This window comes from Galendromus occidentalis, unplaced genomic scaffold (genome assembly GCF_000255335.2).
Source record: "Galendromus occidentalis unplaced genomic scaffold, Mocc_1.1 scf7180000077429, whole genome shotgun sequence".
NCBI lineage: Eukaryota > Metazoa > Arthropoda > Arachnida > Mesostigmata > Phytoseiidae > Galendromus > Galendromus occidentalis.
This window is the reverse complement of record NW_003805417.1, coordinates 119,817-146,482: the sequence shown is the minus strand read 5'-3', so window position 1 is coordinate 146,482 and position 26,666 is coordinate 119,817. Positions and strand designations below refer to the sequence as shown.

The 26,666-nt window shown below is 53.9% G+C and overlaps 1 protein-coding gene across 1 annotated transcript in view; it reads right to left on the bottom strand.

Moving 5' to 3' along the window:
- Icmt (isoprenylcysteine carboxylmethyltransferase ste14) overlaps positions 1-26,666 on the bottom strand; it is a 59,263-nt gene that overhangs the window by 17,877 nt on the left and 14,720 nt on the right. The window lies entirely within an intron of this gene.

Genomic DNA, 26,666 nt, shown 5'->3' with positions numbered 1-26,666 from the left:
CGATGTTGTAGTGATCACAGTAGCGAGTCAATAGAAGGGATCAAGCTATGGCTCGCAGGAGATCCGTCAATCGGTTGACAACTCGCTCCTCGGAGCCCGCACTCCACATGTCACAGGCTAGCTCCGAGTCAGTCAGTGAGGCCCCGAAGCTTAACCAGGTAGGTAGTAACAAGACCTTTTCAAGGCTATCCCGAACTTTACGACATTGCGTTTCTTGTTCGACGGCATGTCTCTCGTTCACGTTCTATCTTTTCTGTCTGAAAGCTCCTTCCAGGTGACAACAAGCCGCAAAACCTAATGAGGGATCATTCCGTGTCGAGGGAATCGAAGTTGAGGGACTGTTTCAACAGTTCGACAGCTTCCTTGAGTCCCTGTGTGCGGGCACACAGCGTTTTTTATTCAAATTGCGTTCGCAACAAGGTTGTATTCCTTTGAGATATTCGACCGCCCACCCGCCCGTCGGACCGACGTCCGTCGGTCTGCCGACTGACTGACTGACTGAGAGGCGAGAAGCGAAGAAGGCACAGCTGTAGGAGCCAATCATCCGTTGCTCTCAAGTCTCAAGAGCATTAGTTGAACTAACGCAGGACGCTGCTAATCAAATACAAACGAACGTACGTACGTTCGCTCACGCAGAACAGCACGTGGCTTGTGTAACCTAAAGAAATATGCTGCTGCTGCGGCAGCCCGGGACACACAGCGAAGGTGCCACATTCGTTGAGACGAGCAATTTCTCAGCTCGCGTGGCAGCTTCTGTCTTGCTCGAGTTCATGGAGCACCGTGCTCACGTGTCAGACGCTGCTCCGCCGAACGCCCGAATCATTGTGGGAGTTTACCCGAGGACTTGAGCCGCAACTCCTGTCTCCTCCTCAAACTTGTTGCCTCGGAATTTATGAGCAGCAGAATCGTCTTTTCCGGCATTCAGAGGCTTCTCACTAAGCGTAGGTTGATCGGAATCCGCGCGATGCTTGTCGTCGAGACCCTGGCGAATGCTGCGATGGTTCACGGATCCGGGCGAGTCCGTAAGCTCGGGCTCAATCGAGTTCGTGGGCTCGATTCCTCGAAAGCCCTCCGCCCTCCAAAAGGAGGAACGAGTTGTTGAAAAAAATGTGCCATCAGAAATTGGTCGCGCTCGTGGTCCCCTACCGTCTGTGGGAACTGCATGCGCGTACGAGCCGTTTTCCCCACGGACGAGGCTCCACTCCTCTGATGGGTTCAGATCGGGGAGGAAAGGGGTGTCTTCCGGAAGTGTTCCTGTCGAAGGCTTCAAAGCTCGCTCCCACCGAGGGCAGCTCTCATCGGATAACCTTCCTCGTTCGGTGCGTGCAATTATTATTCTCCGTGCAACGAATCGGGATAAGGTTCTCCCGAAAAATCCTCGTCTAGCGCCGATAGGAATATCATGCATGCGATGCTAACGGCTTATGCCCACTGTCTCTTTCCTCGAAATTCTCCGACATCGTTTCGAACGAAAGATTATTTGTGCTCGCACTCTGCAGGAAAAACGAGCGGAGGATACTCGCGAAATCCCGAACCGGAAAAAGAAAGTTGGCGTGCCGGCTGGTCGCGGGGGCTGTTGTGCAAATCTCGAAAACACCGTCCTGCTGTTGTTCCCCGTCGGATTCAAGGAGAGACGTGTTTGGGACAAATAGTAGCGAAACAAATCCATACGACATGCGCTCATAGCCTTCAACTGCTCGCACCGCCTCGCGACCGAGTGCAGTAGAACACGAGCGATTGAGAGGCAGATAGATCGCTGGATAGCCGACCACCAGTTTCCCACCAGCCATCTACGCGAGCAGTCAGCCAGATAGATAGCCAGATAGGGGAAACAAGTCGCGAGAGAGGAAACGAAACTGGCCATCGAAAAGACTGTATTGAGGCCGTTGGCGATAGTCGGCTTGCGGTCGCCGGTGCGCCCCGATTTGCGCGCAAGTCGATTTGCGCGCAGCTCCGATTTGAGCGCGGATCCAATTTGAGCGCGAATCCAACTTGAGCGCAGATCCAATTTGAGCGCAGATCCGACTTGAGCGCAGATCCGAATTGAGCGCGGATTCAAATTGAGCGCGATCAATATGAGCGCGATCGATTCAAGCGCAATCAATATGAGCGCGATCAATTTGAGCGCAAGTCCGACTTGCGCGCATGGACTTTCGCAGTAAAACAAAGCGGCACGAGTTCAAGTTCATAATACACCGAGAAGAGAAGATTTCGGAGGACGGAAAATGTTCGCTGATCAGACCGCCCGAACTCGACTCGGCGACGATGATCGGCATCCTTGCTTCCACGGTTCAGTGGTTTCGATTTTCTATTCCACAAAATCACGAGTCACAGCTGGTCACTGCTCTCTGCGGGTCGCCATTTTGTGCTTGGAAATTTCGAAATGTCGTACGAATTCATCGAGTCAACGAAAGGCAAGCCCCTTCTCGTCGTTAGCGGGTATCTCTACCGAAGAGATCGTAAGAAGTGGCGATGTCTTTCGAAAGACCGCAATGCGCGCATCGAAATCGTCGATGATAAGCTCGGGGTAAGAACACTAATCCGTCCGGATTCGAAGGGCATCTCATATACCCCAAAGTCACGGCTCGGTGACCTATCACTCATCTCGCCTCAACTCCAAACAGGTCGTCCCGGTCCATGAACACTCTCCCGACAATCTAGACGTGACAGTTCGGAGAAAGCTAAACGAACTCGAAAGAACAGCCCGAGCCGCCCCCACGCGAATACAAGACTTCGTTGCTTGTCGATTCCATGGTCGGTACGTTGAGATCAGAGGCAGTCATTGGCCGTCTACCGAACCTTCATCTGCTGCGAAAAAAAGTGGACTACGCACGGAAGAAGACCGAGCAGAATCTAGGAAATCCCGGGAGGACTCGAACCGACCTCAGAATATCAGACTCTGATAAGATGACTTTGAAGGACGATTTGTTTTTGCACTTCGACTCCGGAGAAGAAGATCCAGACAGGATAATCGTCTTTGCAACCAGTCAAAATTTATCGCTCCTTCGCGAGTGTCCTGAATAGTTTGTCGATGGCACGTTTAAGGTTGCCCCACTAATGTTCACACAGTTGTACTCCATTCACGTCAAGCTAATTGAAGGGAACGTAGTTCCGGTTCTCTACGCTTTGTTGCCCGACAAGAAAGCTTCGACCTATGGTCGACTCGTGGATGTTATAGTGGACTCCTTAGACGGGTATGACCCTCAGGCTATCCATGTCGACTTCGAGTTGGCGATGATTAAGACATTGGAAGCGGCGTTCCCGTCGGCTGGCATCGTCGGATGCGGCTTTCATTTCAACCAGTCCCTGTGGCGGCATATCCAAGCCGATTCAGATCTACGAGAGAAATACATGAGCTCAGACGACTTCGCGCTCGAAATGCGTATGTTCGCGGCTCTTGCGTACGTTCCAGAGGAAGCTGTACGAGAGAGATTCGAGATTGTGCTGGAATCTGACTTCGTGAAACGAAACGCTGAGGTCTTGGCGAAGTTCCTGGACTATCTCGAGGCGACGTGGATCGGCCGGCACCGTCATCCTCCGAAAATGAAACTCGATTGGTGGAATTTGTACACCGTAACGATTTGCTCCATGAGTCGCACCACCAATAGCGTTGAAGGATGGCATTCTGCCTTCTCCAGGAGATTGGGCGCTCAGCACCCAACCTTTTCTAAACTCGTGAAGCACTTGAAGGCTGAACAAGCGAAAACAGAGTTCACGATCGCGAACTCCCAGGCTAATGGGCGCGCCAAGCAAGCGAAGAAAGTGTATCGGGACCGCTCCAAGCGATTGAGAGAGATCGTGGAATCGTACCCCCACCGAGATCCTCTGGGCTATTTAAAGAGTATAGCGCACAATATAAGGTTCTGATGCCCTGGTCTGCCGATACCTTGAAGGATAGTTGACGAAGTATAGTCGTTTGTTTGTATAGAAATCGTAATATTTAACTCAGAGACGTCATCAAATATTCCGAAGCATCCGTACTGAAACGGGCTCATAAATTGTTTTCCAACGTTTAAAATGACTGGAGCTTCTATGAAGTTTTCAAGGTGTTTCGAATAAATTAAGCAAGGATAAGTTGTGCGAGAAAAAGAGCCTTGGATCAAGCGGAAATGCCGTGGAACCGATCGTCTTCAGTGAGTCGAGTTCGGGCGGTCTGATCAGTGAACATTTTCCGTCCTCCTAAATCTTCTCTTCTCGGTGTATTATGAACTTGAACTCGTCCCGCGCTGTTTTACAGGGAAAGTCCATGCGCGCAAGTCGGACTTGCGCTCAAATTGATCGCGCTCATATTGATTGCGCTCGAATCGGTCGCGCTCAAATTGATCGCGCTCAATTTGAATCCGCGCTCAAGTCGGATTTGCGCTCAAGTCGGATCTGCGCTCAAATTGGATCCGCGCTCAAGTTGGATTCGCGCTCAAATTGGATCCGCGCTCAAATCGGAGCTGCGCGCAAATCGACTTGCGCTCAAATGTGGCGTCACCGCGGTCGCCAATGGAATCTCTCCAGCTGGGCGTTACGTCGAATATTATCCCACACGCAGAGTTCCTATGATGGAAGACCTTGACTCCCAAAAACTTCGCAACTTTGGCGCGCGATAGACGAGAAATCTCGACAGTCAGGGGTCGTTTGTCCTTTGACCCCTCGGTGACATACTTCATGCGGCAGATTTTTTTTTCCGAGAGACTCTCTCTCCGCGGAGCTCCGGGAATTTCACGCTCTGCCACGCGGAAATTTCACTCCTCAAGCTGTGTCCTCTCGTATGCACGCCTCATGTTACCGTGAATCTCCACCGGCTCGGGGACACTCTCGGGCCTGACTCAAAGGCAGTGCCGTGCTGGTAACCTTCCCACGGGAGGTATACCTCCACGGACGAGGGTCTTCTTTTGAGAGGTATGCCATGGTAAGCATACGTCCCGGGCAAAGCCGTCCGCCGTAACCTTCTCCGCGAGGTATTCCAGAATGAGCGTCGCCCGAATACCAGCGCGGCGTAGGACGACAACGACGACGGGCTCGACAACGACCACTAGTGGCTCAAATAGAGTGAGTTGGTGAGCGCAGCATATGTGTTTTATTTCTCCGAGAAGACGTTTTGTCAGCCGAAAATTTTGCTAGAACAGTCTTTTCCCCTAGGGCTGATTCCTTCCGTCCGTAGGTCCCTTCGTCTTTCCTCCCTTGACGCCGCCGTTACTGAGAACGTTCAAACATGGAGAAGTGAGCAAGCGAGCCAGCCAGTCAGTCAACCCCCGAACGCAAGAATGGTTCCTTCGTTCGCGATGAATTTTAATGGCCACATCCATGAGCTCCTCCGGAGGAGCCCTCCTGACAACATTCAGTCAGTCACTCAGTCAGTCAGTGGGTTCGCCAGCGGACGAACGAACGAAGAACTGACTTCGTCAGTTTGCTCAAGCGCTCTCGTCGTCGTCACCGCAGAAAGAGTTCGATGGCAACACTGGGACTTAGGATGTTCGACTGCGGGAACAGGAACGACAAGGACGGAGTAGATCGAGTGAAAACAGAAGAATTGGAGACGGAAAATTGGACTCCTAGAGCGGCGGGAATTCATACAGCGGTGTTCGTTTGCTTATCGGGTTTGCTCCCGGCTCGATTAGCTCCGGCTCGCCCCGCCCTCCGGAAGCTATCCTTGTGATCCAGTCGACGGTTCTCCGTTCCGGGTAATGATGTCCGTGGCGAATCATTCTTTTCAGAAAGACGCGTGAAATTGTTTACTCTCGTGAAATAAAGCCTCTCGACCACAGTGGCGGTAAAAACCGATGGCAACTCCCACGCAAAACTTATGGAACTTCCTTACTCTCTCTACGATGCTGAAATAATTGCGCACGCCTTGCACAAGTTGGTAAGCTCTCACTCATCTCGTATGCACAAGCCTTGCCAAGTGAGCGGGGATGAGTGAGCGTGTGAGGAGTACGCGCGAGCCCGAGCTCTCTGGCCATCCAAGAAAAAAAGCCAGAGGATGCAGTGGGCCACGAATAGTAGTCGAGCGAGATGTGTCGACATGTAGCTCGCAGGTCAATCGCCCAGAGACCACAATCGACTGCTTAGGCTTCGACCCAGAACCTACGAATCGAGGACCGCGCGATCATCCCGAAGGAAGTTCGAACTGCCTTCTACCGGATCCCATGTCGGTTTATCTCTGGTTCCGAGGGATTCGGGAAGCAGAAAATCTCGAGGGAAAGTTTTACCTATTTCTTCTAATTCTCTTCTAGTTCTGCAGAACTGATCGGGGCGTCCTACTCGTAGAATCTACTCGCGGTGGAACGTGAAGCCTCGGATCGGGTCCACATGGATTTGGAGGATCTTCAGCGGAGATGTTCCTTACCTGGAGATGAGAAGAAAAAACAGGTACATTAGATGAAGCATTATGGCTTCCCCTGCTCGAACCCGATGCGCCGCATGATCAGAACACTTGAATTATTCCCCAGTTCTGCTCCCACGGAAGCTTGCTTCGGAAGCAGCTCACATCAGTTCCTTTCAACTTGGTCGAGAATCCATAACTTGAAAGAGATGTGAAATATTCATAAGGGGAATATGAGGCCTGTGTACGCCTCGCGAAGGCAGAAGAGTCAGCGGTGCCCTGCAGGTTGTTTCATCGACTCCCGACTAAGATCCTGGAGAGGAACTGGAGCGACACTGATCCGACGCGCTGACTCAGCTTCGTATTCGTACCAGAATGTAGTGGTGATTCCGAGGGGAATGTTTCGCGCCTCGTTCACTCTTGCTTTTTCCTCTGACAACGAGTGGGCGCCAAACGATTACGGCGCGTGAAATTTGTAGCTGGCATTAGCCACGGCAATGCGTCTGCCCATAGAGTCGGTAAGTGACTAAATCCTTCCGCTTGTTCATTTAGAAGCAGCGTTCCCGCACGGAGCGCAAGCCCTGCAGAGTCACTTATAGTATTCTAGAGTTTGCACGCATTTCCGCCTAATGGCTGTCAGCCGAGAAGGCAAGCTAGCGAGCGAGGGTGCGCTCGTTCGGGTAGCGGGGCGCGGCGGCGGGGGTCGGCGGCCCACCGGCTCAAAGCAAGAGAAGTACGTGGATGCGAGCGGGTGGCGCCCGCCGAGTCCGTAGAGATCGTAGACTCATTTTGTCCTCGTGCGTGTTGGTTCATTTTTCTCAAAATTCCAGAATTTAACGTACCGTGAAGCTGCTCATTGCTGCTACGACCGTGTGCATACGCATCTGATGTATGGCTGGCTAGCTAGCGGCCAGTGGTACCAACCGAGCAACGCCCGACCGGACTAAACCAGCTACTGGTCCTCGTCTACCTATTCCCGTATCGTTCCACGCGCCGTCCAGCGGGAACGCCGGGGGCCGTCCCCGGCCCCGGGAGTGGCAAATTTGCAAGCGGGCAAACCCGGGTCGTGGTCCTCTTATTCTGCATACTCTGATTTTCCCTCGAAGAATTGTTTCTCGATGTTGACCGAGGTACCCTGTTCCGAGGCCCACCTCTCGCTGACACGCATTTTTTTCTCATGTAGTGGCGTTTGGCGCCTGTTGTCTGAATCTCGAGGCTGAGACTCGAGCCTGTGCCGGTCCCCGAAGTCATCTGGCGCGCCACGTACAATGTCAACAGAGGCGCGCGCGTCCGTCCGAACGACTCTCGGCTGTGTCTTCAGAGGCTTGGCGCCCAGAAGACAATCCCAGACATATTTTATATTCAGTGTTGGCAACAAATTCGTGACTACGTAGGATCACAAACGAAGAGTTTCCAAAAGAGTTGCGTCGTCGGCTCTGAAACGATTGCAAATTCAATACCGCTGCTCCGAAATGTCAACAACAACATTGACAACAGCAGCGAGCCGAAAAAACTTAAGGGACGACGGGAGATCCGGCGACTTGTCGTTCGGCTCCGGTGTCGACGCTATCACCGACGCGATCCACCTACGCACGGAAGGCGTGACTGCGAGTCTGAGTTTTGGAAACTGTTTACAAGAATTCCTGCTCGAGACCCGTACCCAGTCCTGCATCGTTGCTCCGTTGCGATGCTATGATGCATCGATGCCGGGAGTGTTGATACCCGCTACTTTCGCAGGAAAATTACCTACCCGCGACTCGAGTCGACGGAGCACCCTCCGGGACCTGGTCGACGAGCCTCAGGCTCGAGAGGGAGAATTTGAGACTCTCCGGATGACGATGGACGGAATTAGGCTCATTGCTCCCGCAAGAGAATTTCCAAATCATCCGCCTCGGCTACCGGACCACCTTCGTTCGACTCTCGTCGATGAATGAGCATTACAACAACACAACAAATTCGACAAGAGATGAGTTTCGGGTTTCGCCCTTGCATACCGCCCCCTCCCCCGCCGGTCGTTCCGTCCGGCTACCCCTCCCTCCCCCTCCCCCAGGGGCTCGCCTCGCTCCTCTCCCATGGTCAACCGAAAGATTAGCGAGGGGCGAGGTCGCCGCCCCCTCCACAAACGACCGCTGAATGGGAGGCTCGAGGGGTAACGCGATGATTTCGCAACGTTGTGGTAACGGTGATTGCGCTCGCACGCCTCTACGATGAGCCGGCGAGAGGAAAGAACGACGACAATGTTGATAACGATCCCATCGAGCAGCGTGAGTGAGCTAATAATCCGTCGAAGCGAGTGCCGCGGGCTCATCGTTCCCCATTCGGTCGAATAGATCAAGCGACGAGCATTGGATCGCTCGCGTGTCCTCTCCGAGCTCGGATTCGAACTTTGTATCGACGCTCGAGTCCAAGCCTCAATCGAACAACTCTGGAATCAGCGAAATATTTCCACTGGTCCGGTGGTGTAAGTCAGCGGATCACTTCCGAGCCGAACGTGACGATTCGAAGATGATTTCCGAACAGAATGGAGAGACGTGGAGCAGACTCAGAATCCGATGACGGATGCGGTTCAAAAGCGCTTCACAGAATCGTTGAGAGGTGCGAGTTCAGGAGACCGAAGGGGTGGGGGGGAGAGGAGGAAGGGAAGGGGGAGGGCGGGAATCCGTTCGGAGCGTAGACGGCGGCGTTCCAGTAATTGCGTGCCTGAGTTTGTCAGAGTCGAACGAAAGGAGGAAGAAGAACTGTCCCGGCAGAACAAGTGAATGAGCGCACAAGTCTTAAAACGTCAGCATCCGAACGGAAGCCAGCGGCCGGCCATCGAACGAAACTGCAGCCGACTTCCTCCTCTCAACTTTTGATCTGTATAGCTCGATGTGCCGCCGCGGTGGATCTAACTCGATTACTGCTCAAGTGGCCGCTAGGACCAACGAATGGACCGACGGACGGGCGGACGAACGCACGAACGACGGGACGGACGAACGGTCGCTCAGCCAGTGAGTCGACGAATTCTGTGCTCGCCCCTCTCTCTCTCAGCCCTTCAAAAGCGTCTTTGTGTCGCGCACTGCCCAACGTCTCTCCACCCTCGTGGAAGATCCGCACCTCGTCGTAAAATGAAATGAAGGAGAAATTGTATGTTCTCGGTGTCTCGGAGGCTCGCAGAGAGAGGTTTCGTGCATGTCGAACGTTCACACAAGTGCGCTCTCACACGGAATCAGATCTCTCCAGAGAGTCAGTCGTCGAGTCCCTGGAATCCGTGGCGAGCTTGTCGATCTCTTCCAACGGACAGACGGGGCTTGATTGCAAAGCCGGCCGGCTCGGGGGAACTGTCATTACGGGGAGAGGAGGACCGCAACCGTAGAACTCGTAGTTGTAGTCCACGACAAGGAGACTTATGTATGGACATTGAATCATTTGCGTCAGAAGAGCTCCTCTTATCATCTGCGTGGTGTTGGAAACAACTTGGAGGAATGAGAGCGATGGTGGACCGCGGGCAAGCAACGCAAAGGGGCCCCGGAGCCACTCAGTTTGCGAATCGAGGCTTGAATCGTTCAGACGCCAGCTCGAGACCCATTCGGCACTCCAAATGTTTCAAGTGGGAAACGATTACGTTGCTAAGTGATGCCCATGTCGAACCATCTTGAGACACTCGCGACTGTTTCCCGGACACGTCGACATCAATGCGCATTCGAACTACCGACTCCGGTGTAGACCGGAACCACGACGATATAGAGACGAGCAAGCGGAACTCTTTTCACTGTTTGAAAACCATCAGCATTGTTGTTGGAATAATTCGAATCCTCGCGGCTACGACTCTGATTGACTTTCGACTGATTCAACTACGCGGCGACAAAATAAAACAAACTCCACGTCGATGCTAGGCCGACGAGAGCAGAGCCGACTCGACACGGTGCTCTTAGTTCCCAGCCTCGCTGTCGTACCTGGCACGTCGACGTTGCAGCGCTCCGCACTAATCTGATCCGGCAGGAATACACGGATCTGATGCGGCACCACCGCGGGGACTCTCGGTAACGAAACGACGACTCCACTCTCAAGTCATCGCGTGTTTTTCCAGGGATCCAGATATTCGGATCTGACTGAGGTCGGATCATCCCGGAAGCAGCATGCGCGGGTTGCGTCGCTGTATGCTGCCAACGTCTCGCTCCCAAGAAAAGAGTTCTTGACTCGACCTACTTTGGGTCGTCCACGCCGCTCAACTCGCAAACCGGTCATTGGAAGTGCATCGATGATGCGCAGAGATTGGATTATTATCTGATCGAAAATCTGCAGAAACCGCGAATCGTCGGGGCCCCCGGCCCGGAACTGCGAGAATCGTTGGGAGATTCGTCGTCCGAATCAACATACGGGACATTGGTGAAATAATTTTGAGCTTTTTAGCGGAGGGCGGGCGGCCGCGAAGACAAAGGCGGAAGCTCTCTAGAGGATTGTTAATTTGATGGCCGGCGGTAGAACGAAGGGGAGGAGAAGCCTTGGAGGAATCACGAAGCGGACGGGAGACGGGAGGGACCGAAGAAACGTGGCTCAATCTCTGGCGTGGCTGGCGCAGGCAGAGGTCAGGGTGAGAGCGTGTCCGGGCAGGAAACAGGCCAAGGGGCGAGGTGAGACACTCGCAAATTCGGGAGAACAAGGGCTAGGTTTCTTGACCGAGGGGCACGATTCACAGAATAAGAATCGCTACCGACCAGCACGGCCGGGGTGGCGACCGGAATTAATGCTCGAGAGGAGATCGCGCTTATAGAGCCACGATGAGAAGCGACGGGAACACACGGAGTTTGAGAAAGACGAAAAAGACGGAAGCGTACAACTTGGCCGAGCACAGAGAAGGAACGAATGAGAACGTGAGGCGAGCGAGTCAGTCGACGCCTGCCGTTTTTGCCTCATCTACATGTTGACGACTGACCGGAAAACGGAACGCCACTCGTCGCTCATTCGAATCCGGATGGCTCCAAGCGAGCCATGTTTTCCTTTCTTCTACCGTTTGCGAGCCTGAGACATCCCGCCGAATACTCGTCATAGACCCGTGCATCGGTGAAACAAACTAACAAACACACGAGCGACCAACCGCCCGACCCTTAGTCAGAATCTTTCACTGCAAAGCAGATGTCTTTCCGAATCTACCCGAGAGCGGGGGAGGGGAGACGGCAAGGGGGGGCATTCAACGTCTCCCCCGAGGGAGCTCCCCCCCCTCATGTTGCAGAGATACGAAAAAGAGCAGTGGTGGCGGCTTGGTCAATTTGACTGCAGACTGAGTGGTTCCCCATCGATCGACCCAGATTGCTCCGGGTCGGGCATCGACAACTCGTGAGCAGCAGATAGGTACCTCCTTCGCTTTCATAATCTATCAGTTACGTCGCTCAATCTTCCGATATCGTCGTGGGTTCTCGCTTGCTCGGGCCTCTGCCCGGCTCGTCTGGGTGTTTTGAGTTACCGTTGCGCCGGTATCACCCTGGGTCCACTATGTACATGTTAGCCGCGTGTATTCCGCCGTCGGAACGCACTCGAAGAAATATCTCTCCAGAGGGTCTCTTGTTATAGAGTGAAGTAAGGTATCGCAGAGACCCAAAGGGACGAGATGTCTCGACCTGAGTATTTCCGCTCTCGCCTGCTCCGCATCTTCTTCAGCTTGAACTTCGCGGGACCGCATTCAGAAGTCACGGAAGCGTTTTCCTACGACTCTGATGAGCAGACGAGCACGGCGGAGAGCTGGCAGAGTCCGTGAGGCAGGAGAGAACCACCCACGAGCATGGGTTCCTCATCGACAGCCGGTCGGCCGGTTTGACGCAAGACTAGCCGGTGGTCCGCTCGACTGACCCATCGGAACCAGGATCAAGCTGGTCGGACAGACATGGGCTGTCCGATTCTCCTCGGAGAGGAAAGAGCGAGAAAAAACTCCGACAGCGAACTATCTCGCTGAACGATTGCGATCTGCTCGTGGTGCACCTCACCACTCACGGCTCGTATCGGCGACCCCCGGGGCGCTGCCGCAGGACAGGTCCCGAATTCGATTTCTGAACTATCCGATCTCTCCAGCTGATTCGATAGTTGCATCTGATGAATCATTCACCTTGTGATAATTGAACCGTTTGGGAGTAAGACATACTTCGTTGATCCGCGTCGGGAGCTCCCCGTTCGAACGCGCTCCAATTATTCGATTCCGAGCCGGCGAAGGGGTGAGCCTCTTACGAACTTCAAACGAAATGTTCATCTTCACCCCGCCCGGCTCAACTCTCCCCCTCGGGGGAACCAGTGAACATCGCATTCGGCCGAATATTTCTGCAACGAGGTAACGAGCATAAACTCCCGAGTCGGGACCTCAGATAGTCAATCGGTGGCTCCGTCGGTCCGGCTGGCTGGCTTCGGGCCCGTCTTCCCGCCCGATGGTGGTTTGTCTGTTTGGTTGCTTATTCGGGAATAAGGAAATAAGCGAAGGAGGGAGCGGATATGTCTGCTTGTCCCTACATCATCAATATGGACGTCTGGCGCCCACGGTGTGATGGCCGTGCCAGAGGTAGAGTACTGATGACGGAGTGGCCCCGGGCGGCCTCTTCAGCTCACCTCAGTCAGTCAGTCAGTCGATCTGTCCGTCCGTCTGTTCGCCCGCCTGTGCGTGGGTCCTCTCGGTCGGTCGATCGGTCGGCGGTCGTCCCGTCGGTCGGTCGCCCGGTCAGTGAGTCGGCCATGTAGCTCCGCATCGTACTGGCCATCGAGCTGGCGAGCCATCGTGCGAAACGGCCATCCACATCGTTGCCGCACGTTGCAAAGAACGACCCACGGTCCCCTTCGTGTTGCGCCCACGAGAACCAGTTACCTTGAGAGCCCACGGATGGCATGATCCAGCCGGAGATGGACAGCTTGAAAGTCGACCACTTATCCAAACGTCTCCGATCAGTCGTGAATTACCAAATTGCGTGGCCGGAATCTCGAGCCCGCACTTCTCCACTTGATTACTTCTCACCTATGCCGTCGAGAGCTCTACGAGAATTCTCGTATCTCTGTGTGCGGCGGAACTCAGATGAATCTCCGATAGCGTGGGATTGCTTCAGTCCGTATATCTCTGCAGTAGACCCAGTGTGAAACGAGAATCTCTAGGGGAAAAAATGAGAAACATCGAGAGAACTGGATACGAGAATCTCAACTCGACTCGAGGAATCTCTAGGGGTTGGCTCCTTCCACATCCCGTCACAGACGATCCTTCCCTTGCCCTTTCTGTAGGTCGGCCTACTGGTCGGCCGTCCGACGGTCGCTCGCTCGGTCGGTCGAGGCTATGTGGGAAGAGCGAGCTCGGCTTCAGATCGCAGCGGCGAAAAAGTCGGAGCGCTGCTTCACCGACTGCGTGGTTGACTGTGCGAGGGAGCCCCTTGTGGCCTCCGGATGGAAGAGCAGGACGCCACGATCCGTCCCTCAGCCACTCCTGAATACCAATCTGACGAGGAGTCTACGGGAAAGGAACGCAGGAACGGAGCCAGACACACTGTCTTTTTCATTCGTCCGCCGGAGGCGCCATGAAATCGTAATACTCGGATCCCCTTAGTCCACCACCTTCTTCTCTCTCCCATTCTCTCCTGATCCCGTCCGCTCGTCCTCCCCGAGAGTTTGGCCGTCGGACGCCGCGGCCGGTCGAGTTCCTTTCTCCCCGTAGTTTGCCCACTATTGAAGTGATGTTCCATTGCCCTCGGGCTTCAGGTCTACTTCTCCCAGCACATGAAGGAACTCTGGCGTTCCGAGTTCTCCTCCTGACTCGTTGTTTTAGCTGCCGACGAGAAGCCCGGCGAAACCACCGCGCCCGCCCGCCGGCCGTCGGAGGAAGTGTCGGGGTTCTTTCGCGAAACAGATAGACACTTAGATGAGTATAGATCCGCCGATGTCTCGCCGGCAGCTCAAGAACGCCATCCTCGGAGGAAGAATTCCTCTCCCGGTCAGTTGTCAGATAAATAAAGGACACCACGACGGACGCCACAAAACCAACGACGACCAAGGATCGACCGGAGCATTGCTAGTTCACATTCTTGACAAGGAGGAAAAACGCCGTCGATCCCGCCGCAGTGGCCGACCATTCGTCGCTTCCTTCTGTCTCCAACGACGGTCTGGAGAAGTCACTCAGTCGTTGGTGGGTCCGTACACCTCACCGAGGTAATCCTCACTCTCTGGAGAGCTGTTGCCCCCAACAATCCGTACTAGCCGGACCCACCACACCCAGACAACGGAGCAGTCGACTGCTTCCAACCAGCTACGGCCGGAGCCCGCCAAACCCAAGTGTCCGGCAGCGGCCGACATTCTCGCGATGGAGTTCTCTTCGTTTTCGTTAATTCTCGTCGGGAGACACCTTGCCGCCAAGTGGATCCGAACTCGTTGTCCGCCCGCTTCTCCCGCCGCCCGGTTAGCCGAACGAACGACGTCGGCCAAGCACCCTCCTCTATCTCTGATGAACAAAAAATAGACGACAGCAGACAAAAAAGGCCACTCAGGCGACATGAGAGAAAACCACTAAACCCGAACAAAACTTTTAATCCTTTAGGAGCTTTCCTCTACCACCTCTCATTCGTTGCCTTTCGCTTATTCCTTCCTTCGTTCGGTCGAGCGAGCGGTAGGCCGGCCGGCGGGTGCACGGACGGACGGCTCGCCCGTTCCGTCGGATGGGGGATCGGACGCGCTTGCGTTGAACCGGATTCGAAGCTTATTTGAGAATGTAGATGTTGAACACGCGGGAGACGGCACCCGTCACCGGATTTTTTCCGCGCATTACAACTTTCGTGCTCGTTCCTCTTCCTTCTTGACCGACATCGGCCCGCTCCCGCTAGGCCTCAAGTTGAGCGAAGTGCATTCAAGCGAATGCGTCTCGCCATGGGGCCTACTTGTTCGCGACGAGATAATTTGGTGAGTACAGTGTCTCGGAAAGCGGGAAATCGTCTTTCCCGAGATGGTACCTCGACATGATCCCTTCCCAGAAAAAACTTCACCGAGTCTTTCGCCCCTCTTTGCTGCAATATGAGCTCGACGCGAGTTCCTGCAGCTCCGCACGAGATTTCTTTTTTGAGGTGCAGACTCATGAACTGGAATCACCCCGCCGGCCGCCGCGTAAATATTTCATCCAGGGTCGGAATGTCACAGTGAGGTAGGTACCCGGACGTTTTAAACGGGTGAGGGATTCCAGTTTCGGTGTGGTCAAATTTCCGGCCTATCGATGTCTCTCCCGTCACGTAACTTGTGGACGCCGGAGAATCCGTTGCATCCTAAGGAACTCGCCATCCGCGAATAGACTGCCTGGTGACTCCGCCGACTCTACATGTGTATGTATGCACGCTTGAGGATATCTGCGTGAAGACGGACGGGAGATCGTGCCGGCCCGTCTGCCACCGTGCCTGCATCCATGTCTAGGACAGCGTGTAAGTACGAAGCGTACGCCATCACGCCCAGCTCGAGGAACGCACGTGCATACCAACATCATACGAGCATATGTATGTACATATGCTATACGAAGTTTGTGTGTCAATCTCCTGTTGCTGACTGTCGAAATTGTTTGCTTTGTCCCTCGGTGGCGGTCTTTCGGCTAAAGCGTTGTTCGCCGAGTTTCCTGTTCGGCGTGCCAACGATTTCGCGAACTCGACCGGCCCCGGACTGTTCAGCGGCAACTGCCAGAAACGGAGGGAGACTCGGCGTCGAAAAGCGATGGGGAAAGCAAACGCTACAAACGTGAGTTCAGACTGACTCATCCGAGGAATGCAAACGCGGAGCTCACTCCGAACGCTTTCCGCTCGCAGCTCGAGTTTGAACGCGGGACCTGGAAAACAATCTCTTTTCTCTCGCATCGAATCCTCGATGCCTTCCCTCCTTCGGGGAGCTAGTAGGTAGCGGCAAAGACGATACTGACGAGATACAGAAGAACACAGTCGATTATGGGCAGGGAATTCCGACGGTGGGTTCCAATAAATCGGCCATGTCAATCGGTCTGATCGCTCGGCCGTGCCTGTCAAATACTAGTAGCCGATGCACACGGAATATAATATACGACGATGGTCGACACGGAGCAAAATAGAATACGTGGGAAGCGCTGCATCTCGTCACCGTTCACTTCGCCTCCCCTCCCTCCACCCACGCTTCCCACGACCGGAGCACATGGCAGAAAAATACCAATTCTGCGACATCGGTGCTCACGAGAGCGTTCCAGAGGATCTATCTACTGGAGGCAGCTGCTCGTTCCGGAGGATATCTTACCGGACCGTTTTTCCCGTTTACTCCGGGGATGGACTCAAAGGCATCCTACGCGCATCAAACCTCCCAGTTCCCCTGTGCAGGATGGAATTTCCAGGATGCACTGACGATTGCCTCCCACGGATCTCCTCAACCCGGAAGCGTTTTCGGATGGAGGCCGACGAAAATTTCTGTTCTGTCTCGAGGGTCTCCTCCAGGCCTCTCCACTCCAGGACAGAGGGCAGAGCGGTCGATCAATCGAGTGAACAAGCAAACAGGCAGCGACTTAGAAATCCAACGGGAGAGGGATCGAATACGAGAAGGCATATGTCTTGTCGTTTTCTGCTTCTGCACCTGCGGCGCTGTCTGTGTAGTTTTTTTCTGATGTCGGCCGGGTCCGCTGTTCGGCTTTGTAAGCGAAACCGATCTCGAGTTAGCGACCAATGCTAGTCGGTATTCAGCTTCCCGTCCGTCGAGGAAAAGCAAGTGGAAAGAGGAGTCGCAAGTTGCCGGCAGCTCACTAGCAGTCGACAGAGTAGTAGTCGAAGTCGGATGGAAGTAGCAGCAGGATCTGTGGCCGGGAAGGGACTGGTGGTTCCAGCTCGGAGTGCTTGCGTCTCGGCTACTCGGGTTGCGAGCCACGTTCACGCGACCTGGGCAACCTCCATTTCGGGAGATCGGATAGCATGGCGTCCGACCGATGCCCAGTCGCCTGTGAACGGGACTTTCCTGCTAATACGTAACCAGCAGTGAACCTGCGACTCTTGCGGATGGATACCGTCGGACGATAGCCAGGGGGAGGGGAAAAGGGGGAGATGGGGAAAATGGGCGAGGAGAGGCGAATAGGAAGACCGGGCTTGTGACTTCAAAGACGAGCAACAAACTCAAAGGAACAGCGTGAGATCAGAACGCAACGAACTCGCTACATTCAACCTTTCCTTCCCTACCGGTTCTCCTTTTCCGTTGAGCCTCCGCCCGAGCCTAAGCTATCTTTCGGCGAGAGTGTTTGCTCGATACCCTCCTGTCTCGTCCGGCGATCCCGTATCGATAAAGGTGCTTGCATGTAGCGAACAACTCCCCTTTCGATCCCCGAGGTGAATCAATCGGACAATTATTATTCCCTGTATGGCTCACCTCGACGACTCGTCAGAACTGCGCACCGTCCGGACGGTGCTCAGTAGGAGGCGACTGGCTAGCTGGTGAGTGAGCGAGCGACGTCCCGCCGCAGACAACGCTTGACAAATGCTCACTTATCCATGCAACGCGCAGACTTCCTTCGTAATTTCCTTCATCAAGACTCAGAAATGTTCGCCGGTAGTCCGGGACGAGTTCAAGTTTTCGGGACCATCGCTTTCGTCATCACTTCTCGGAAGAGTTTGTTCGGATCGTCGTCGTCTTCGTCATCGTCGACGGCGGCGCGGCGGCGGCTTAATGAAGCTATGATTTGAGAACGAGGCTGGAAAAAAGTCTGCAGCCGCAGCGGGACGAGGGAGATTATTCGAGAGCGCGGTAAACGGGAGCGAGCGACTGAGGTCCGAACGCTTCCGAAGAGCACGTGGAGAAAATGAAAGAAAAAAAAGAGAAATGAAGAGAGGCAGGCCGCCGGCTTTGCGGTTGGTCCGCCGAAAGGCAGCGCGCTCGTTTTGCTCTGCTTCATATGAGAGCGTAGATGAGCGTGTGTAGCCCAACTGTTTTACATATCACGAGTATTAGTGAGTCTCGTTTAGTCGGCGGGAAGCGGGGCGCGAGGGGGGGAGGGAGGAGAATGACGGTGGCAGCACGGCAACAAGCCGTCGCGTCGGCTTGCTCTAATGCACGACTCGAGCGTCGAAATTTTCCTTCGTTTTCCCCGGCTGCATTGATCAATTTCAAGCACCTCGTGTACTTCTTCGTGTTCGCCATTCCGCGACGCATGGCCCTTTGATCAGTTCTAGCGTCTAGAGGAATTTCATCTTTTGATCACTCAGGAGACAAGAGCGGACCCGGAGACTTTCCATTGAGATAACACATGCCCAGATGACGTATAGGTCGGTGACGAACTATTAAATTTCGGAAACCGGATATATCCACCTCGGTCCCGGAGCAGAGGATAGGGCATGGAAATCCCGCCGTAGACATACGGAGTGACTTACTCGTCTCGAGGCGCGCGCGCTCCAATAGATCCCGATACACGAATCCTCTGCTTAGACCTCTGCCGCGATCGGAAAACATTTCCCGAATATTCTTCCTCGGAATAGCTTCAATGGAATGGATCTCGTCGACCGTACCGGTGGGTCGGAGGAGGAAGCTTTCAGAAGTCAGATATTAGCCTTAACTTATTAGCCGATCTACTTCATCGAAGTCGCATCTGTGGTTCCGTTCGGTTTATACAGGGAGCGACGGTCAACGATAGGGGATATTTCGAGCTCTGGAAAGATCCCTCGGTTGGCTGGTTGGCCGCTCGGTCGGTCGGTCGGCCGTTGGTCAGACTGGTCGCTCCTTCTTTCGTTGGCTCGCTCGATCGGTTGTCGCGGGGTCGGCAAATAGGAAGTCGAAGCTTTGGTTGTTCGATATCCCCTGCGCCGAATCGAATGAGTCCGACGGGCGACCTTGGCGATCAGTCTTCCTAGAAGAGGACTCGGCCCGCATAGCCGGATAGCGGGTCCGGCAGGCGGTCGAGCGACCGACTGACCGACCGACCGACGTACGTCGTCTTGCAAGCAAATCCTTCAACGGGCAAAAACTCAACGGAAACGACTCCTGTGTCCTAACAAACAAACGAACCAACCGGACGGACAAGTGGCGAATGAACGACTGGCAAACTGACCGAAGGAAACTATAACGAAATAGAAAGTATCCAGTCTACGGACGATAGGTCGAGCGCCGATAGGTTGAGTGTCGAGAAGTAGCAGCTCCGCCGTTAGCCTCGTTCGTGTGCTCTATCCGGTCGACGTCTCTACCGCTTCTCCGCCCCTTCCACCTCAACACCCCCCTCAAACAAAAGGGTATAATGGCGAGTGTTCCGAAACGCGTAACAACAGTGACGGCCGGAGCCGCGAGCCGATGGAGCACGGTGGCGGCGGGACAACAATTCGCACCTACCCCGGACGAAACATAAGGAAGCTGAGGTAGGACGCTCTTGTTTCCGAGCTTCAAACAAAAGGGAAATCTCGCCTTTGGCTGTCAACTCGACAATCGACCTGCGACGAGGAACCGGTGGACTAGCCCACGTATGATTCCCCACGTCGTCTGCTATTTTTTATTTTCAAGCCAAATAGACGGGGAACTTCGAGAACGAGCTCCCCGATCTTGATCTGAACGCCGGCTCTGAGCTCAATCGGTGGCCCGATATGCGCGATGACCGATCGTTGGATCGGGATAATAATTCTCGCCGAGCATTCAAACGATTACTCGACCGAATCGTCAGCGATTCCATGGAAAATGTCCTCCACACGGAGGACACCGGAGCTTTCTAAAATTAGAGCCCATTTGGCTGAGCGCTCGCAGTCTATCTCTCGAAAACTGTGAAGCACCTCTTCTATCGCAGTCGCTTGATTGTGAGGGGCGCTTCCGAAGCGCGCCATCGACATTCATCATACGATTCGCTCATTAATTCTCATCAGACTCGCACGCCTCGGAGCCTAATTCTCCTATCGGAACCGTGGTGGAGGCGGCTATGCTGCTGCTGCTACTCCTGATACTCTTCTTTTCCTCTTTGTCTCCATTGGTCCCTCTGCCGTAAACCTTCGTTCTCCGTCCGCCCCTTCGTCCCCGCAGGTCGTATACGACACCCCACCTCGACTGCGACGTCGATGGGCGACGATCATTCATTAATATCCCGATTCAGTCGTTGCAACGTTCTGGATTTTCTCAGTTTATGCCGCTCGGATGCTGCTGCGCTCTCTGAACACGCTGCGCTGGCTCCACGGTCCTCGAGAGATAGGATCGGCCAGGGCAGGGGCGCAAGCTCGTGGGATGACGATGAAACAAACAACTTGAACGTGCACAGACATTTCGAAGCTCAGCCCCCTGCGAGGACCTAACTCACGGCCTGAATCCGCGCAATGAAGCAGCTACCGTCTGAGCTAGCGAGCGAAGGAGCGACCGGACCGGCCGTTTGGGCCAATCTTTCTGTCTTCCGAGACTTCGGACTGAAGTGTCCGCCTTCGTTCCCTCGGGCGCACACGACACAACGAAATAAACTCACTCGATTTTCGGATTGCTAGCAATGCGGGTCTCAACTTCGGGCGTTCACTTTTTTCATTTTCTGCCCCCAGTAATCATGCCACGACGAATATATCGAATATAAGAACGCAAATCGGTAATGTGTGAATTTACGTGTCTCCCGTGCAGCGAGTTCCGTGGAGACAAGCAAATGCAATTTTTCCTGAAATTCCCTGGAAGCTCCGGTGCAAGACGAGCCCGTCAGTGTTCGATGCGGAGCCACGTGGCCTGATATTGTTACTCCAGAACAAAAGCTTCCTGGAGCTTGTTCGGAATATACATGAGACCTCCCACAAACAGGTTTAGCAAACAAGGAGCGTCAACACAAAAGCCAGGCAGTAGATTCTAAATGGGGAGCAATAAATCCCCGTTTGACGCCAATTCTGTCGGAGGAACGATGTCAATCACGTTCAACCGTTACAGACAGCTGCTCCAACATCCTGGAGGAGTCGCGCCGCAAGTATCTGTTGAGTGAGCTAGTTCCCCTCGTCGTCTGATAATTGTGCCAAGTGCTCGGCCGATAGCATGGAGTGCAAAAGAAGCTCGATTAAGGGAACCGTCTGTCTCGGCCGCAAACCTGGCGTTTGGCGCACCGCTTCTCAGCTGTCACTTTCAGCGATGAGGTTTTTTTTCACTGCTTCAACACATCTTTGCCGTCATTAGGACGTTTCGGTTCCTTCTCCCTCCCTTTCAGCCGTCCGCCGCTCAGCTAGCCCGTTCAGTAGTCCTTCTCTTCATTTTCGCCACTAGTCGTTTCGTCTTTCCGCTAAGTCGAAAGCGAACACCCTGACACACCATTACGGTTCAGTCTGTCAGTCGGTCGGTCAGTCAGTCTGTCAGGCAGAGCTTCAATGTGATACCGTCGGAGTCCGGGTTCTGAGACCACCGGCAATGAACCCCGTTTCTGTCTCTTTGTCTACAACGCCCTCGATACGCTCTGCTGTCGACGGGTTTACAGTACCGATTTCTGAAGCTCGAGACCAACTGCAAATACTCCGACTGCTGCGTCTAGCGCTCAGCGAGCTCCGCGGCGATTGTTCTAGAAGGAGTCACCGCTGCCCACGGAAGCCACACCGCAATCACCCGGGCTGGGGCATAGAGGGAATTTAATATAGAAAGGATTTCCCCGACCCGCCGCTATTTTCGCAGCTTGTGAAAAACTAGGAGAAATAAAAAGGAGCTTCCGGGAAGCTGCAATATGACGCCAAAGGCCGTTCCCACGGCTACGAGGACGCCGGGGCTAATCTCGTGATACTCGTGGAAGAACAGGTCCCATCCACAAGTCGAAAGACCGCCGGCGGCGTCGGGTCGACCATCAACAAAGACTTTATTTCTCACCAAGTGCAGCATCTATTGCTGAGGCTGCCGACTCTGACACTATTAGTAGTTGAAATAGTGGGAGACCGACCATGTGACGACTATTTCAACACATCGATGTCATTAGCCGACAAATACCGTCATTCGAAACTCATTGCTGCGCTCAGTCGGGGCTATTTCCACTGAACGTGCGTCCAGACTGACCGCCAAGGGAACAACAAATAAGACTATTGCGACTGAAAACAACGACGGCGACGTCGGTCGGTGCTCGCGAGCCGAGACCGCACGGGATCAGCAAGCAGAATTGGACTCCCTGGAAAATGACTCACTGATGCCTCGGTCAAAACGCACTGCGGAGATGGAACGCCGTACGGCGTGTGGTAGGCGGGTGCAACAAGCGAAGAGGGGCTCCCGAGTCGGATAAGTACACAGGGCGGGAAAAAGGGTGAAGAGGGGACCGAGGCAAGGCAGTGAAGGACAGAGCGAGCAAGTGAGTGTGTATGTGCCGAGCCGATACAATTCTCTGGGGTAGCTGACTTCACTCCGCGATCATCACACTGGAACAGGGCAAATCAAAGCGTATCGCCTTGCCGAGAGCAACACTCGCAGCCTTGCCAGAGTCGCTCGTTTCTCCTCCATGCGGCAGCCGTTCATGCCGTTATTCGCAACTTGGAGATAAAACCTTCGGAGCTGCAGCGTGACGCGTGCTTCGAAGCACCGTATCCGTTCTTTTTGCCACTGTTGTTCCAGCTACAAAACTTCTCCCTCCAACTCAGGGGAGTCACGATGGACGCTGCATAATGAGTCTCTAGCCAACGCGGACTTCGTTTGTCGGAATATTCAGATCGTACAGGACAACCATGAAAATCACATGATACAAAATGAAAGAATCCCCCTATATAATAAAAGCGCTATGTCTGTCTGACACCGGACCACTTTTTAGCGCTCTCCACCTACGAACGGACCCCAAATTTACCCGAACGATGCACAATCACTCCAGTGAGGTCGAGTTATACTTTTCTAACTGCTTAACCGCATGTTTTCCGTGAAGTTTACGTGTTTCTCCACTAATCGTTATTTCTCACAAAATGCAAAGCCGCTTCTATGATGTCATCAGTACTCATCATCTATTGCTTGCATACCCTTCCCCTTGGACAACGAAAAGCAACACTCGATTTTCTTGAGGCTGTGGGGGCGCGAAGCGCCCTCACGGCTAGTATAATATAGAGATTGTGTATCGAAATTTTGATCAACCCAAAATATGAAAGCACGGAAGCCTTGTCTGACTGAATTCGATCGAGCCTCGGCTTCTGATATGACGGCGTCGGCTCGAGCCGTTCCCGTTGAAGTTGCTCCCTCGGTGAATATGGAACTGCCTGACGGGAGTCCGGACTCCTACTACCGCTAAGGCACCCTCAGATCCTTTCGCTGCTCACTGTCTCTCGTAGACTGACCAACTTCGACGGAAAACTTCCGGGCCAACGTTCCGTATATCTGCCCGCCTCCTCCTCTGGCCGCCCCGGCTATTTTGAGCGGTAGCCATTTCCTTTCGGAGGAAGATTTGCATTTTAATTGCGAATTTACCATTCGAAACTCTATGCAGCAGCGTGTTGCCGTTCGGCGAGCGCGGACTTCCCGATTCTGTTTACATGCATATATACAAGAGGTTTGCTTCGTGGGTCCGTCTCCCTATTCGTTTGTCTGACCAACCGATCCGTCGCGTCGACTCTCCGGTCGGTCCTCCCCGCAATAGAGGGAGCTGGCAGCCGGGCCAATAAGTTTGGAATCGCCGCTATTATTCATTAACAAATACGATTGCGAGGGGAGTTCCGCCCCGGGGCGACTTGTGCCAGCAGTTGGGAGCTCTATGGTGCGCTTTTTTTCTCCTCTCGCACCTTATGTCCGGGGACAGTGGACTCCTCCCGACCCTCGAGCTCCCGTCTGGTTCATTCATGCGTTCTTCCTGTCCTGAGCTGGTATGCGATGTCCATCGCGCGCGGACTCTATTCATCAAAAATCCCTCCTGATTTCCAGATTTGTGCTGCGATCTGATTTCTGACGAGAGGACCCACCGCGACGTCTCAAGACGATCTGGAAGCGCGCAGGGTTTTTTTCCCGCGGAAAAACCTAAGGAGAATTCCTCGACTCAGCCCGGTCGGGAAGGTCGACGAGACATTTTCCCTTCCTCCACTTTTTCAGTGCGGCTCCCCGCACCGGCAGCCATCGGGACGCCTCGATCGCTTCTAAATAAGCAGCGCGTAACGTATGACCTCGAGCTCATCGTCTGCTGCTCTTCATCATCTTTTTCCTGCTTCGATTACTCGCCGGAGAAATCCCGCAGATGTACAGCTTTGGCTGTTCGTATCTCGCGCTGAATAGATCTCACACAATGTAGCCCGGCGGCTGAGGGAACGTACCTGAATGGCTTTGCATGAAACGTCGGCGACCTTTCAGCCTCAGTATTCACAGGTCCCCCATCCGTGCAGAAGATTTACCGTTCGCTGCGGGAACGGGTAACGTTCTAAGATCCGAGATCGCATTCGATGTGACCAGAGGTTCGTCACTATACGCGAATCAGATGGTCGAATGGGGAAATGGTTCACGATCGGATTCCTCCTCAGGATGAAATGATGATTCTCTCTTTCCATTGAAATGATAAGATGCTTTTGCGATACTTCCATGGGCAAGGGAGAAAATCTGGAGGAGGCAGAATACACCTCAGCTCATAAACTTTGCCTCTCGACCGATGCCCTCGGGATTTTATTAGTTTCACCCTCTTCGCCACCCACGCATATTATGCAAGCCAGGCGCCAGACATCGATGGTCGGGGGAGAACTTCAGAAAGGCAGAAGAGTTCGCTGAAAATACGTCGCGAAGCCCGCCGTAGACAAAGATCGACACATCAGTTGCCGAGATCCCGTCAAACTCAGATTCTCGCTCAAAAATCCGACCTATGGCATGAATTCTGTTCCCGACGAACGTCGCCCAGTCTGGCAACAGTTTCACTGGAGGACGCGTGGTCATTCGAAGTCGGTCAGGAACTTCGTACCTCGGCACGGTGCTATTTGCCGCACTCGCGCACTCTAAAACCGGAAACCCCTCAATATTCACCCTGGCTGCGAGCGGCGCCCATCGAGTCTTTTCTTTTTTGCTCGCGACTCTCTCGACTGGACCGGGACGGGTCGGTGGAACAGTTGAAGTTTGAGATTTTTTCCCGTTGTTCAGGAACTTGTGAAAGCTGTCTTGTCGATAATTAAAGAAGTTTTACACTCCGCGCAAACTTGTTCGATTTCAGTCAAGAGTTGATTGCCCGTCCTAGCGGCCCATCCTGTTTTCAGAGATTTAATAGGAGCGCAGTGAAGCCGACCGATCGCTGACGATACGCTGCGTTGGGTGTGCGAACGATTATGGTTTTGCCTCCAGCTCCTCCCTTCAAAAGTAAACATGTCTTGCTGACCAGGTGCTTCGGTCGTGCGTGGACGCGTGGACATCGTTCCAAGGCAAGCGCCCCAGGACAGACGACTCGGCAGCTGTCGAGCTCAGTCGGTGTTGTTTCAGAATTGCTAACAAAGGCCGATCAACAAGCGTGCCCCTGCGAGATTCTCCGTGGCTTCGTTCACGCATGACTGACTTGAGACGGGGCGACCGAGAGAACAGACGGTAGTTGGGACGAATCGGTCGACGGACGCGCAGGAGGGTGTCTTGGGATTCTGTAGCGACACTATTTAACTGCACCGGAGCTGACAGCTACCGAGGACCGCCTAAGTGACGGAGCGACTGACAGCTAAGTCTCCAGAGCAGACAACGTCGAGCAGGTGCATTCACCATAAATGTATGGACGAAAAAAAAAAACAACGCCGCGTCGCCTGTTCCCAGCTAGGATCCGGAGTGTCTGCTCGACGGCGCTATCCGAAGAAAAAGGACAATAATTCTTTCTCTCTCGCCCGTCCCCGTCGCTACCCCGCGTGCGGCAGAGATCTTCGGGCGGCCGACAACGACGGAGGCTACGTCGTTGTCGCCGGCGACGGCAACAACAACATGACAGCTTAGTCCTCTCACTACACTAAGCCCACCACGATGGACTCGTAAACGTCTACGAGCTTAGCTCACGGACAGCTTGACAACAGCTTAAACATAAAGCGAGCGAGTACGATTATCCATCCAAACATCGTGCCCATCCGCCCGCTCCGCCGCTTGTCCCACAAGCTCGAATAGCGTTCTCATCCGTCGTCGAAATACACCGAAAACGACGTCACGTCTACACAGCTCCCCCTCCACAGCTCAGTCTTCTGCTCCGAAGTCCCGCGATATTGTAAGACTGCTCAGCCGTTTATCCCTCTGGTCCTTCATTTGTTCCGGCCCAGAATGAGCGGCGCGAAATGGAGCGTCAGTCCCGACTGGCTGGACCCTCTGTCCGTCGCTACATGTAACGGAGCGCTGAAGACGTCTTATTGTGATTCCATGAGTCGAATTCATTTTACCCTGCGTTCGCCAGCAGCCATGTGTGCGAGGACATCTCATTCACTCGGTAGGAATCTCACGCGCGTGGCTCCATCATCGAATTTTTGTTCACGCTGCCGCATGCTGTCGACGTGGGCCAGGATCGTCGTGATGGTGGTGTCATAATTGT